At 44.6% G+C, this 14,443-nt stretch overlaps 1 long non-coding RNA gene across 3 annotated transcripts in view; it reads left to right on the top strand.

Annotated features, from left to right (window-relative positions):
* Positions 1-333: 333 nt before the first annotated feature.
* LOC134547025 (uncharacterized) overlaps positions 334-14,443 on the top strand; it is a 126,921-nt gene continuing 112,811 nt past the window's right edge. For all 3 annotated transcript variants that reach the window (XR_010079346.1, XR_010079345.1, XR_010079347.1), the window contains exons 1-3: positions 334-460; positions 709-807; positions 4,633-4,902. This is a non-coding gene — a long non-coding RNA (uncharacterized LOC134547025). The remainder of the gene's footprint in view (positions 461-708; positions 808-4,632; positions 4,903-14,443) is intronic.

Raw genomic sequence — 14,443 nt, 5'->3', positions numbered from 1 at the left:
TGTGCAGAGCACCGGGCTCTGTTGGCTGCCATGCCTTGGTGGCACAGCCGGGTTCCTGGCAAAATCTCTGTAAGACAATCTGCTGCTTTCTGCAGGAGCCTGAAGGGAGCTAGTGAGTTTGCTCCTGATAACACAGGGAAAAGCTTTCTAGGTTGCTGAGTGGTATTTTAGATCATTTAAGAACATTGATCTTTGCCCTGCTCTCCAAACATGCTCCAGACTGTATCCCAGAGCTTATGTTTCATTTCACATGGGATCTGGGGAGATTTGTTTGTTGCCAGGTAGCCACACTCACAGTGTGGCAAAGCCCAGTAAAGCAAACGTGACTAACATATTTTCTCACTATGCATACTATATAAATCCAAGGAACTAGCTGCCACATAAAGCACTCAGCTGCCTGTTTTGGACAGCAGAGGGGATCGAATTGCTTTAATTCTCTTCCCTCTTTGCCCTGAGGCAGGTAAGAATCAGCTTTTGTGACTATGGGAGATGCCTCTGGTTTCCTGCTGCTCCCTGACAAGAGCTTTTGGCATTTGTGGGGGTGACCCACGAAACGCTGGTGCAGGGGGAAGGGAAGCTGAGCTCTCAGGGTCTGAAGTGCTCCTGCTTCTCATCTTACCACTCAAAGGACACAGGAAAGAAAATGTTGACACATTTTCCCCACCAGTTGGCCCACATAAAAACAGTTATCTGCTTAAATGGTTACAGGGAGGCTGAAGTTTGCAGTGGGTTGTCTCCGAGTTAATCCTCTGCGTCTCCATCAATCGGTGTCACAGGAGTTAACAAGAAGCCAGAAGGAGACAGCAGGTAAAATTGAGCCACTTAAAATGGAAGTCAAACAAACGTCTCTTGTGAGTGTGTTATGATTTTACAGGGTTTGCTTCCTTTGTACCTGCCCCTGCTTAGTGTGTGATAATCTTTGCCTGCTGTTCTCTCCTCTTTTATCCCATCAGCAACTGGGCCCTCACCGTTTTCCCCAAAAGGACGTTGTTTATGCTTGTACATTTTATTATCTCCTTCTTCCCTGCAAAGCCTCCAATTTCCATGCAGTTAGAACAGCCGCACTCTTGAAGAAGCTCTGGCAGGTCAGTGCCCTTGGAGATGCTCTGGATCACACAGTGAGCCTCCTGAGATTGGTGCATGACTGAGCTTTAGGGGGCCAACAAAGCCCCAGACCCATTTACAGAGCAAGTTCTTCTCTAAATCACCGTCTGATATTGCAGCCTATTTGACCTCAGGGCAATTAATAGTGAGTAACAAGGTGAAAACAGTGTCTTGGGTGACCCTGGGCAATGTCCAGGCCATTGGCTAGTCCTGTTTCAGCCCTTATTTTGACTGGTGTGGCTGCTCCCTGTCTTATTCTAGTGAGACCCTGCAAGTCCTAAGGTCCCATGCAGTCGCCCTGAGAGCTTATGCCTGAAACCAGCCCTAAGCACAATTTGGGGTAGGACTGGGCCCTTAGAGGCAAACACTTGGCTACTGTCACCCTCCTGTGATGAATCTAGATGATGTGACTGCACGCTTTAATCTCGTGAGAGGAGTAGAGTCCAGTGTGCTTGAAAAAGTGAATTTTTGGCTAAATGGGGCAGGAAAGGCAAGAGCACATACAACAATTATGTCTGCCTGCACAGCCTACACAAATGCTATGGGCCAGCTGGACAAGGCTGCACACAAATAAGAAATTTACACAGATATCTACCTGGCTCACAGACTCAGACGAGTATCTGCACGTACGAGCTCATGTGTGTACAGCAGACCGATTCCAAGCCAAACACAAATTATTCCACTAACTCCAATGGGACAAAATTTGTTTGTGCAGTTTCAGAGGCCAGTCTGAAAACTTGGAAAGAATATTTTCCAGGCATTTGACCAGTTTCTGGGTAATCTGAAAAACGGTATCTTTTACAGAAATTTGTACAGCTATAGACACACCCTCACATATGCACACGTATGTATTTGATAGCTTTTATCTGGCTTTTTTATTTGTTTTACCCCCATCTTACTCTAATTGTAAACTCACTCTGGAATGTGAGGATTAAGGGAGGTTAACCTGAGTTGCTCAGAGTAGAGCTTTTGGCCTACAAAATGAATAGGAGCCGTTTTTGGGGAAGGGAGGGTGCATTTTGCTTCCTACATACACTTAGCACCAGCAGTCTTTAGTTCTACTTAAATGCAAAGGAAACATTAGCAAGGAGGGAAGTGCCTTGCATTTTTTGAAGTCTATTATTAAAATATAACAAAAATCAGACAAAAGTTTGCATTTCGACCCACTGAAAGATCCACGTCTCTCAGACTGTTCTTGGCAGGAAAAAATAATTTCTTCCATATGGCTGGGGTAACTCCATTGTGCGAGGACTGCTGAAGTGGTGGCTCAGATTCTTTATGTTTGTTTTCTTGTGGGATGGCAGATTTCCCTGCACCTGAAGCAGCTCGGCACAGCACTGTCACCAGGGGGCTGGAGCCAGTAACCCTCCTGATGCCACCTAAACCATGGGCTGAAAGGGCATCTAAGTGGCTGCTTGCAGGGTGCCAGGCAGGCATCCTCGCTTCCCACAAGGTTCCTGTGCCTTGGGTTGGCAATATGTGTGTGCCTGGTGGGATCTCTTGGTGTTGTGGGTATCAGGTTTTTCTCCTCACCCTAACCTGGCTGGCCTGTGCTCTCAGGTAATGGAAAGCAGCAGAGGTCCTTTGAAGCAGGGCAGATTTTCATCAGCAAGGAGGTTGCTTTCCCAAGGTAATGTGGCAATCTCCCAGCCATCAAAGGGTCCATGTGGGCACGTGGTTTACCTTTCTCACCTCACCTCCAGTTATCAAAGCAAGCAGGACATGACGGTACTATGCACTCCTGTTGGAAATACCAGAATAAAATCAAGGCTTCTGGAGAGAGCTCCTCAAAAGGGAGATTTGAAAGAACTTGTGTGCTCCCCTCCAGATGATTTTATCTCTGACTCACCACATGAAAATGCAAGATACCATCGGAAAGAATCCTTCCTTCTTTCCATGTGCTGTTTGCTTGTTTGTTTCTATGTAAATGGGGTTAGGTTAAGGTTAGGGTTGGCCTGGTAACAGAGGCCACTGTGCTCTACAGTGTTCCCTCCCCTTGCCCAAGTGCACGAAAAAGGTAAAGTTAGCTCTTTGCTCATCCTTCTATTTGTGTGTTAGTGCTCATACAGTCATCTTCACTCAAAAGCTGAGGTATTAAAAAAATTGGTTGTAGGAAGAAAGCACGGCTTAATGGATTGCCCAGCGACTTACAGGTCAGGCATTGAACTTCCAGCTGTGGCTACTCCTGGCTGAGAGTTACCATCCTCTGACAGGACTTTTGGGAGCTGAAAAAGCCCTGCTGATCTTGGCAGTGTCTGGGCACAATGCTGAGCACAGGGCAGTCTGCTGGCCTCAGTGCTGCTGCCCGAGGAGACACACCAGAGCCCAGTAAAGATCTCTGCCAGGGCAGTCAGTGGTTTGACCAAAAACAGTGAAAATAGGAAGGGAGTAGCATATGAGAAATATCTTTAAAAAAATGAAACATAAATATATCATACCAGGGGTTTGGTTAAGAAAAATAATTAAATATATTGGACGAATTCAAATCAATAAAAATACTGGAAAGGGTGTTTTGCTTACTCCCTCAATTTTATTTCCCTTTTTCGTTCCCTAAGCTCTGTCTGGCAGAGTGAAAAAATAGATAAGTGACACAAGGAGAAAAAGAAAGCACAAAGGATGCAAAATAAGAATTTTTTAGTGGGAGAAAGCACCTAAAAACTGGGGAGAGAGCATTTACCCAGAAATTGTTGTTTTAAAATAAGCACCATTTTTAACGGGGGAAAAAAAAGAAAAGGAAAAAACCCCACTCATAACAAATAGTTGTAGCCGCAAAATGAGATACCAGAGCTGTGGTTTGGCTTTGTTCAATAGCTTTTATGCCCAGAAGCACATTCCTGTGGGTGATATGGAGGAATTCTCTGCCCAGAGGCATTTGAAGGTACCTGAGGATGTCAGAGCTGGTGGGGGGATAGTTGCTGGATTCACATGAAGTTGTGAGCACTGAGTCTATCATACCAAGGGCTTCAGACATGCATCCAGGAAAACTGCAGGAACTCGTGGGATGCTGTTCTTAATGCAGGGTCATAATATAAGAACTCATTTTCAGGCAGCATATGCACGAGAATGATGGGGTAGGTCTGACCCCTCTCCTGGGAGGTAATCAAGCAGTACTAAATGCCTGCATCCACTTGGAGCATGGAGAAGATTTGGTGACCTCCTCCGGGCAGAATGACAGATAACCTCCTTCAGCCCAAGGAGAGAGAGCCATGCCAAGTCTCTGTCACAGCATGCACCGAGCCATTGGCAGCCCATCCTGCTGATAGCAGAGCCACACAATGGCCAGCTCATTACTGCAGCGAAAAGGTCTTACAAAAGCTAGAGCCAAATAAATTAAAGCATTAGGATCTCATTTTCTACAGCATTAACACTATGATGAATGTGAAATCTAATCCCTGCTGGCATCACCAATACCAAAGATGACAGAGCTGTGTGTCAAGAGGTGTTGTCAGAGACCCTCAGGAATTGTATGCAGTGATCAGAAAACCTTGTGTCTCTTTCCCCAACCTCACCAGCTGTCTCTGCTTACAGGAGGCCACCTCATTTCCCAGCAGTGAAGGACCAACAGTACAATGGCAGGCACATGCTGAAGATGGAAGCAAAGATTTTTCTTCAGACTTATTTTGGGAGCGAGTTGTTACTTGGAAGCAGAGAGAGAAGCTCGTGTTAGAATAGCTGCTCCAAGAACAGTAACTCTGCCTGGATGAATTTATAATAGCCATTTTAACTGGTGCCAGGAAGACACTGAACTTCCAGTGAGTCATTTTTCCACAGCCGTGAATAGGTTAGGATGAACTTCAGGTATGTGCTTTGCTTTTTATCATACAACAACCACAGCAAAACTTTGAATTCCTCCAGATTTACCCACAGGGAGTGGCTATGCCCATCTTTCTTGGGTGTTTTTACTTGAAACTCTGTATTCTGCACAGGAAAGGCTAAAAGATGTTATCTAGAAGAGCACTGGGTTTGGGATTTCTGTCTCTCAACACCTTCACACCCAAATTCCACTTAAGTCTAAGAAAAAGCCTTGACAAGGGGTAGGGACACTGGACAGCTTCAAAGAGTTGGAACCTGCAGAACTGTAGATGCCACAGAGCCTAGTGGCCACAATTCCTGTATGTATCAAAGCCTTCTCACAATCCTTTTTTCTACCTAGAAATTTCCCCATACAGGCATGCTCTGTGGCTCCAGATCTTCTGCTGTCTTTGTGCCTCTCCCCATGTGCTTCCTGCAGCTCAGAGTTACCCTTTTCTGTGTGTCAAGGAGAAACTTGTCTCAAGGTGCACCCCAATTTCCTTTACTTTCCTTGGCTTTTTGAGCCTTACTTTTTATTCTGTTCTATCCCTCCTCTTTTCTTTCTCTTTCGGGGACACAAAGTTTCAGGCAACACTTGGTTTTTTGGGTATTGTCTGGGAGGTGTGGACCACCACCACCTGATAGCTTTGGATGTGGCTGTCCCTGTTTATTCTTGTGTTTCTGTTACATCCTCTGGGCTTTGCTAAATGTTACCAAATCCTATGAAGGGAGGGGGCAGTAGAACAGCCTCTGACACTTTGGAGGAACTCTGTCAAAATGAGTCAAAGCTGTGCTTTAATACCCAAACAGTACTTCCTAACTGGGCATAACAGTTTGCAAACTCTGACAAGTAGACCTTTGTGGTAGTAAAAATCCCACTGCTTTTGCTGAAACTAGGAGGTCTCATCTCATGTCAGGCCTTTGTCATGTGCTCTAAGAAATGGGAACTACCAAACTGGCTTAGATAAAGCAAGAACTTCTTCTAAGCTGAAGCTTTATTGTGGCCCAAAGGTTTTTTCCTAATTAGCTTTGGAAAAACTGCTGTTAACTTTCATTGCCTTTTCTGGTTTCATACACCTGTGGCTTTGCTGTGCATCCTGAAGGATAAGGATCAAACTGTTAGCAGCAGGGTGCTGCTTGTTACAATTCAGGCCTGCCCCAACAAAGGTGGGAAGGAAACTTTTTGATAAAAACACATTTTTGGTGCAGTTCTTGTGCCTGTGGTTTAGCCTTTGGGCTTGGTCGTAACCTTCTGGGTGGAGCTCCCAGACTTTCTGGGGTCACTAGGGTGGGGCACACCAGCAACTGGAGACCATCAGCACTAGCAAGCAAGGATGAAGAGAGACTCTTCAACTCCCTGTTTCTGCTCTGGTTTGCCCGTATTTCATGGCCTATCTCCATGTGATCTGTACATTCCTGGTAGCATACCTCCCTGCAAAGGTATACCTTTGTTTGTTATGTGCATGCCTTTGAGAGGGATCCTCCTTGCTTCCTGAGAGCAGTGTCTGCAGCCTGGCAGAGGGGACACACATGCTGTGCTTTCCCCTCCACCCCGCTTGGGCAGTCCCTGGGCTTCTGCCACGGCCCAGAAGGAAGGGGGAACGCTGTGCTCGCCAGCACAGGGGCCAGGCTGCTGGCAGCCAGGAGCGGCAGCCAAAGGCGAGGCGTCACATCGGCGCAGGGACTGTAAATACACCACACATCTCTTTATTGTTGTGTCATAATCACAATGTCCCTGTAATGTAGTTTGTTTGACTGGATGACTTCAGTGCTAAAAATAAGTGGATCTTGCTGTTTCCAGGACAACCGCTATCCCAACGGCTTATCTCGGCGCCTCTCCTCTGTCAAAGGGATGTTCTAAACAGAGCTGGCCATGAATATTAAAAATGAAGCATGCACACAATAAAGCATTCCCTGGGAAGAGCCCCATGTTTTAATGCTATATGTTATGCTAATAGGACAGTTGCCTCTCAGAGAAGTGTTTAATTCAAAAGCGGCACAGTATGGGGTGAGATTGCAAGTAAGCAGGAATGTCATGTGTATTTCTTGCTTCTTCTTCTTCTTTTTTTTTTTTTTTTAATTCAATCTCTCTCTGGTGCTTAGAGTGGCTCACTAGGCAGCACTTTCTGTCTCTAGCCCAGAAATCCATAAATTGAAACCTTGTGTGTGTGTTGTGAGCCCACGCAGTGAGAGGGCTGCAGGGGGACAGAGAGCTGCTGCCTGGCAGGTGGCACCTGGTGACAGGGACAGCCTGGCTGCCTCTGTGGGCACGAGGGTGCTGCTGCCTCTTATACCAAGCCAGGGAAGAAACAGCTTGCACAAACAATGCCTGACTTCTCTGAAACTGAAATTCAGCTGTTCTTCCCAACAGGAGTAGAGATGATTTGCTTGTTTGGAGGAGCCAGGGAGATTTTTAAAAGCCTCCTAGCAAGGAAATGGTTGCATTATTACATGTCTGCATTCCTCCAGCTTTTTATTCTCTATTCCAGTTTTATTCCTCCTTCCCTCTCAAACAAAGTAAAAAGCCTTGAAGAAAAAATCAGAAGAAGCCTTAGGAAATCAAAGAAGTAATTTTTAACCTCTGTACCTGGAAAAAAGGAGGACCTAATTTAGCCAGTAGGATTGGTTTTCAAGTACAGGCTGAGTGGAAGCTGCCTACTGAGCAGAACTCTTGCAAGAACTGGTGACACCCATGCCCAGATCATAGGTTTTGAGTGAAGCATTAATTAACTGTTAATCAAACAGTTTGATTCCATGATTACAAAGGAGTGTTCAGTGTTACTGACGCAGTACAGCAAAGTCTTGTACAAAGACAGCCACCTCAGCAAATGCATCCTCACTTCCTCCAATAGTATTTACTGAAAGAAAATAGTAAATTAGTTTAAAAATATTGCCCATTTATTTCTATCTCTTCAGTTATATTTTTAACAAAAATTTTCTATTTATCTGAAGGCACATTTATGCAGTAACTGCCTTGAGGGCAGTGAGCTAGACCCTCAGATTCTATACACTGACTAGGTTTCACTGCCCAGAATTTAATTTTAATCAGACGAGGATCAAGCCCGTTGTTAGGAGCCCTCTGAAAGCCGCCAGTTGTTTATGAGAGCTGACAGCAAATACAACAGTTCAATCCTTATGCGCTGAACCCAGAAATTTTCAAGGTGACTGACTTGGCTGCAGGACAGCTGCCATTTTATGAAGTTTGCATGGAAAGCTTCAGAAAAGAAGCGGATCCTGAGCTCCCACTGAGACTTATTGTCTACTTCTTAATATTTTGTTGTTTTTTATTTTTGCTCTCAAAACTGATTCTGACTCCCTATGGATATTTAATTTTCTTCAGCAAAATACCTGCCCTCCTTTGGTCTGAAAATATGAACTGTGAATCTCATATAAACAAAGTGACTGCATTTTTCTGATGCACTTCAGGTTTCAAGTTTTAGCCCCAAACATAGCTCAAAAAGTGAAGGTATGTGAAAAGTCATGTTACCTGGATGCTTTAAAATGTCAGAAAAGGCAAATTCCATGGAGGTGCAAAGTCCTCTGGAAGTAATGCATACCTCAGCTCACTGAAAATATCTTACCTTGGCAGGTTGTGTCATGTCAGAATAAATAATGCTGAAATGCATTAAAGGATCTGAAGACAGGATCTGCCTTCAATAAGGAAGATGTGTATCATACCACTATTCCCTTTTATCTGCATTGCTGCATTAGAAGGCAATTCTTTTGAAAACCTCTGAAATGTGTGCCTGGGCACCCTAAAAAAACCACACTTCTGGGGAAAGGTTCTTGAAGGGAGACACTTGGTATAGCCCAGGCTGAGAGGGAGATGAACTTCATGCTCTGATGTGTCATTCCATGTGATTTGTTGCAGGGTGGGAGGAATAAGGGAATTGCATAGGTGGCAGTGGTAGGAGAGTACAACTTTGGGCACAAAACTATTTTTTAACATGCAGACAAAAATTTCTGGTGCAATGTCCACTGTTTTCAGTAAACTTCTCTCACGTCAGAATAAGTGGGAATTTAACACTCTGGTTTTTCTGCAGCAGCAGGACCATGGCAAGAAGAGCTATGTGCATACACACAGAACACACGTATACAAATATATATATGAATACTTCTATAGGAGTACAAAGGGACTCCTAGCAATCCTGTGAGAGCCAGTCAGCTTTAGGAGGGACCATGCAAATGAGAAAAAAGAAAGAAGATGACAAAAGAGGAGACAACATTGCATCTCATTCTGCCCCTTCTGCCTCTTGCTGAGATTCAGAGAGATTTGAGACAGCCCATGTTCCTCCATCACTGAGCAAATGCACTGTTCCTTCAGCTGAGATATTAATAAAGTCAACTTGCTTTTTTGGAATTAAGGAAAGAAATACAGATGTTGAGTTGAACTGACAGCCCTTCAGGTAGCCTCAAAATCCCCCAACTTTCTTTAAAGGGGAAACAAGATTTGCAATTAATGAACTACAGCAGGTTTAAGCATCCAATTGCTATTAATGCAATTATGGTTAAGGTTGTGATAGCTCTAGTGTCTTCTTGAAAACTCAGACCTCCATTTCATTAGGCCATTCAGTGCTTTTTAAATGTTGCTTCTAGCACTTAGTAAAAGGAACATAAATAGTGGATTGAAAATCCTGCAGATTTGGCTCATATTCTCTGAAGTGTGACTGTCCATGTGTCTGGGGTGGGACTGGAAGGTATTTGAGAAACGTTTTGGTATGTCCTGGAGAGTGCATAGCTTGGTGCAGCAGAGCAGAGCTTCAGCAAAGGCGCTGTAGTGACTCTGTTTGCAAATCAATGCTTACACATAAATACTGGGTTAATGTGTCTGACAGGAGCAGTGTATAAAAAAAAGACTGTCTTAACACTGCTGTCCCCAGTGCTTGTGCTGCAAGAACACATGTTGTCTCTCTGCAGCTTCCATATGGCAGACATTTTCAAAATACAGTGGTTTTACAGGTTCTGCTGTTTCCATCCAAATTCCTCTTGCCGAGGCAAGAGTGACCCTTTGAATCTTTCAGCTGCAAACAGCCAAGAGCGGATCAGTGTCCACCTCAGGCTGTAACTTTGCCCTCTAGCTAGGCAGCACTTTGAGTCCTTTCCAGCCAGTCACTTGTTTCCACAAAAACCATAGGAAATTAAGAACTCTATGACCTGGGACTAGCTGAGCTCAAGTGTCCCGTGGGTTTGGTGATGTAGGCAGAAAGACAGACAGACAGAAAACAGTGAGCTTTAACATTAAATGCATGAAATATTGTGTGCAACAGCTTTATTTCTCTTATTTCTTTGTCAGTGAAAAAATGTTAAGGTGTTTTGAGCCTTCTGATGCTTAGGCCATGCCCACCATCCACTGCTTCTTCTCACACATTGTCCTGAAGAGCAAAATAAGCTCACAGAAGTATTCTCAAAGCTGGCTAATATTTGGGCCTAGGGCTTCAGTGCATTTGGGGTTTGGATCCTGGCTGTGTTGCTGACATGATTTATGGTATTTACTGTTCAGATTGAAATGCCAAAAACATCCATCAAGCTGTACAAAAAGGCCATTCCATCCCTCCTCTCTCCCCATATCATGTCTGAAGAGGTATTTTTGGCCAACTATGCCAAGCAACACAGTGCTCAGCTGAAAAAAATGGGACTCCATGCACAGAAGAAAAGTTCATTGAGATCACAGCATATACATCATAAAGAATAAGTTACCTTTCCTACAAAATGTAAAAGAAATCCCAGATAAGCTTATTTTGTTCTATTAATCTCAGTTGAATTCTGCAATTACTTTCCTGTAAGTTCATTTTTAATATCTTTACTTGTGCAACATTTTATCTTAGTGCAGTCAGATAGGTAGAAAGAATGATTGATTTTTTTTCTCTTTCTATATTGAATACTAAATAGAGGCATAAATGGACAAAATCATCATTGAAATAGAGACACAAACAGTATTTTCCAAGCAAAATGCAAAGAGAAGCCAGTGTATCTGCATTTCAAACGAGGCAGGGAAATTACTGTGGAAGACCTGCTCTAATTGTTGTTGCTGGGAAAGGGCAAAATGGAAATTGCTGGTTTGTTATTCAAGTGCATCACCTAGCACAGCAGGATCTTGTTCCTCTCAGAAATTCTCAAAGGCTACTGAGCCAACAAATATTCGTTGCCATTTCTATTCATTTTCCTGAAACATTTTCCATCCAAAGGCTTTTGAGGGCTTCGCCCTGACCATGTAGCAGAAACACCCTATAGGAAGGGTGCTCCAAGTGTCCAGTGTCCTGAACATCTGGGCTGGGTGGTGGGCACGATGTGGAGCAGCTGTGTAACTGATGAGTAACTGATGAGTAACTGATGAGTTTCAGCCAGGTACCTGTGGTGAGAAGTAGTCTAGCCCACCTGGCTGCTCCTGTTGAAGCTGTGTAGCCAGGAACAGTAGATGTAAGGAGTGTGCTTTCTTTCTGTGTGCTGCTGCAGATCTGCTCACCCAGAAGTGATTATTCATCCTATACTTTTGACTTAAATGTTTTCTTGATTAGGGCAGTTTTCAAATCCAGAGTAGCATCACTGGCAAAGAGACTTATGAGGGACAAAATTCCTCAGCTTTGATGATAACTTCTATGTGCAGTACAGTATAAGTGTACACAGACACCCCTGAACACCTCCAAATCCAGCATACTACCTGCTGTGAGCTTAAAGGGGCAGCTTGCTAACAAAACTTTGTGATCACATTCTAATGAAAGGAGTAAGTTCTCTAGAAGTTCCAAAGCACATGAAGCAGTTGCACAGTGAAATTTGAAGGCTACTCATCTGAAATACTAAGGCCTTTTGTGCCCTACCGTGCATGGCAGCTCCCTGGCCATTCTGCCTCAGGAGCCATCACTGCCAGTTTCCCAAAAGAAGTCAAGTTTTATCCAAGCAGGCAGGATAATTTAGGCATGGTGGCACAGCCTTGTGACAACCACACCACCTCAGTGGTGAGGGGCAGCATCTCATTTCCTCCCCCGCCACATGTCTGCAAAGATGAAGAGGGATGTGGATATGGATACCCAATGCTCTCACTGTCCCGGCAGCTGCACCTTGCTGTCAGGGTCATCACACTGGAAAAGGACCATGGACAAGCAGAAATTGGGAGTCACGCTGAAGACACACAGACCCTCAATGGGTGAGGGAGTAGATCCAGGAGCTAACAATTTTTTGAAAATCTGGAATGATCCTTTTACTCTTGGTCATGGAGATGTGAAACCATAGTATGCACTCAGGCTGCTGTCACAGCCCATGGAGATGCAGTGTGGTGAGCTAACAGCAATGTAGAGGAAAGCCATCCTTGAGAAACTGCTTAAAAATATGCCCTGAGATCAGAAGGAAGTCCCTAAGTCTTGCTTGAAAGCCTGGGCTTCACTGCTGAGGAACATTTATGGGTTCATACCCAGGGCTGTGGTGGTGATCCCTGCTGCACATACTGTCTCTCTGTTAAAAGGGAGCTGTGAAGGGGAAGATGAGTGGTGTGCTTTGCCATTCCAGGGGATGTGTGAGATTTCACTTACTCACAAGTGGTGCAGATGAAAATGGAGGGTATAGACATGCCTGTGGTGTGTTGAGGCATATTGGCAATAGATTTGGGAAAACACAGGTTTCCAGATGTCTGCAAGTTCTGGTATGTGAGCTGTAAACCAAAGGTACAATAGTGGATGAGGTGTCTGTTCTCAGTGCAAACATTTTTCCTACTTGCATTGTGCCAGGATGCTTTGCTGGCTTTAATCACCACAAGGTAGAAAGTTGGTGAGTAAAGTCTTGTCACTTTATGGGTTTGCCTGAAATTTAAAGAAAAGAAAATGTAGCAGACCAAAACCATTTAATCTGGAGCAAAGTTAAGAGAATGAGTTAATGAAAGAAAGGCAGTTGTTTAAAGGCGTGAAACTGCTGAAGAGAGCCAAGATACAAGGGGTTATCCATAGATGTGGCCAAGTTAAACAAGACAAGCTGGTGACTCAGGGAGGCTCCACCTCCAGTGTCACTCACAAACCCAGCCTGTCCCTGGGCAGCCACTCAGCTTTGATTCCATCCTGTTTAACTTGGCCTTTGGATGACTAACTCTTCCAAAAGCTGGCTTTTGAGGTAGGTATCACACCTTAAAACATCTGATCCTCTTTTATAAGTGCAAAGTACTCTTTTATTTGATTTTTTGTGCTGCCTGTCTGCATCATTTGGGCTGGTCCTACCAGGGATAGGCATGTTTCTTACTGGCACAAAATGATAGATCCAGAAGGGACTAATCTGACAGACGTGGACAAAAGTTCCAAAAAGATTCATCTCCTTCTTTGCAGCATGCAGGCTTTAGCTGGCATCTGTAAGACAGTAGCAGAAATTTACTGAAAAAATACAGAGGGGAGTCCAGTTTCAGAACTGAGATCCAGATGCCAGAGCCTTGAAGGTTTGTGTCAGGTGATATCCTTAGGAAAGGTTGTTTTGCAGTGTTTTGGTAACTGTACAGAACAACTAGTGTAGAATGTCATCGGCAAGTAAGAAGTTGTTTTTCCTACCAAGATTATGTGATACACATGAAGCTATTTCATTTTCAGTGATATTTTCCATGAATTTAATGAGGAGAGGTTCTATTAATAGCAAACCAAAAAGCACTTTCCAGAGCTCAGCACCAACACTGTGCTACTCCCAGAGTTAGCAAATAGTTTTGAGCTTTTCCAATTTTTTAACTAAGCCGAGAAAAACGAGTTTGAACTTACGAGTAGCAGGTTTGAAATCTGCATGGAATGCTGCCATTTTGTGAGCAGTTTATCACCTCCTTACGGTGGCTGCTCAGGCTCCTGGATATCCGTTTCTGAGCAAAATCCACTTCAGACTCCAGGTGTTGAGCCACAGCTCTTGGGTGGACCATTGCCACTCCACTGCCACTGAGAGCTTGTGGCTCTGTTGACTGTGACCTTGTTGCTGCAGTGGTATCTGTCAGGCAGATACAACCTAGCATTAAAGTTGTCTCAGCTCTCTCCTACATGACTTAATTTATATTGCCATGGCAGTGAGAGGAATAGTCTTTGATCCACACTGATCTTGGCTCTAGAAACACTCACTGGCTTGGTCTATATTGACATGGTGGCAGGGCACAGACGTGCTTGAGGTGACCTTCAAGGCAGCCTTGCCTGCTGAGGGCAAGTCCTGTGCAGGCTCCCGCTCCCTCCTCTGCCTTTATGAGGACAGCCACGGGCCGAAAGATGGCTTAGGAGCTCCCCATGCAATATTCCTTCCTTGGGAGTCTGACCAAGCTTTCCTGGCTGAAGCCAGGTGCAAAAAATTCCCTTTGCTGTGAGACGAGAGGAGCTGAGAGGCACCACTGCAGAAATGCTCCAGTCTGAATCACTGCAAGTAGCTTCTCAATGCACTTGTGGAGTGAGAAGCAATGACAGCCCCTGTGCCCCATTCTCCAGTGGGAGCTGGGAGACTGCTTGCACATGACGCTGTCATTCTGGGAGGGTCAGCCTCTATGTGCTGGCAGTGGGCAGGGTCCATCCTGGCTCAAAGCTAAACCTGTGAAGGGTGACATCATGCAGGAGGC

Source organism: Prinia subflava, chromosome 2 (genome assembly GCF_021018805.1).
Source record: "Prinia subflava isolate CZ2003 ecotype Zambia chromosome 2, Cam_Psub_1.2, whole genome shotgun sequence".
Taxonomy (NCBI): domain Eukaryota; kingdom Metazoa; phylum Chordata; class Aves; order Passeriformes; family Cisticolidae; genus Prinia; species Prinia subflava.
This window is presented reverse-complemented; position numbering and strand designations above follow the sequence as displayed.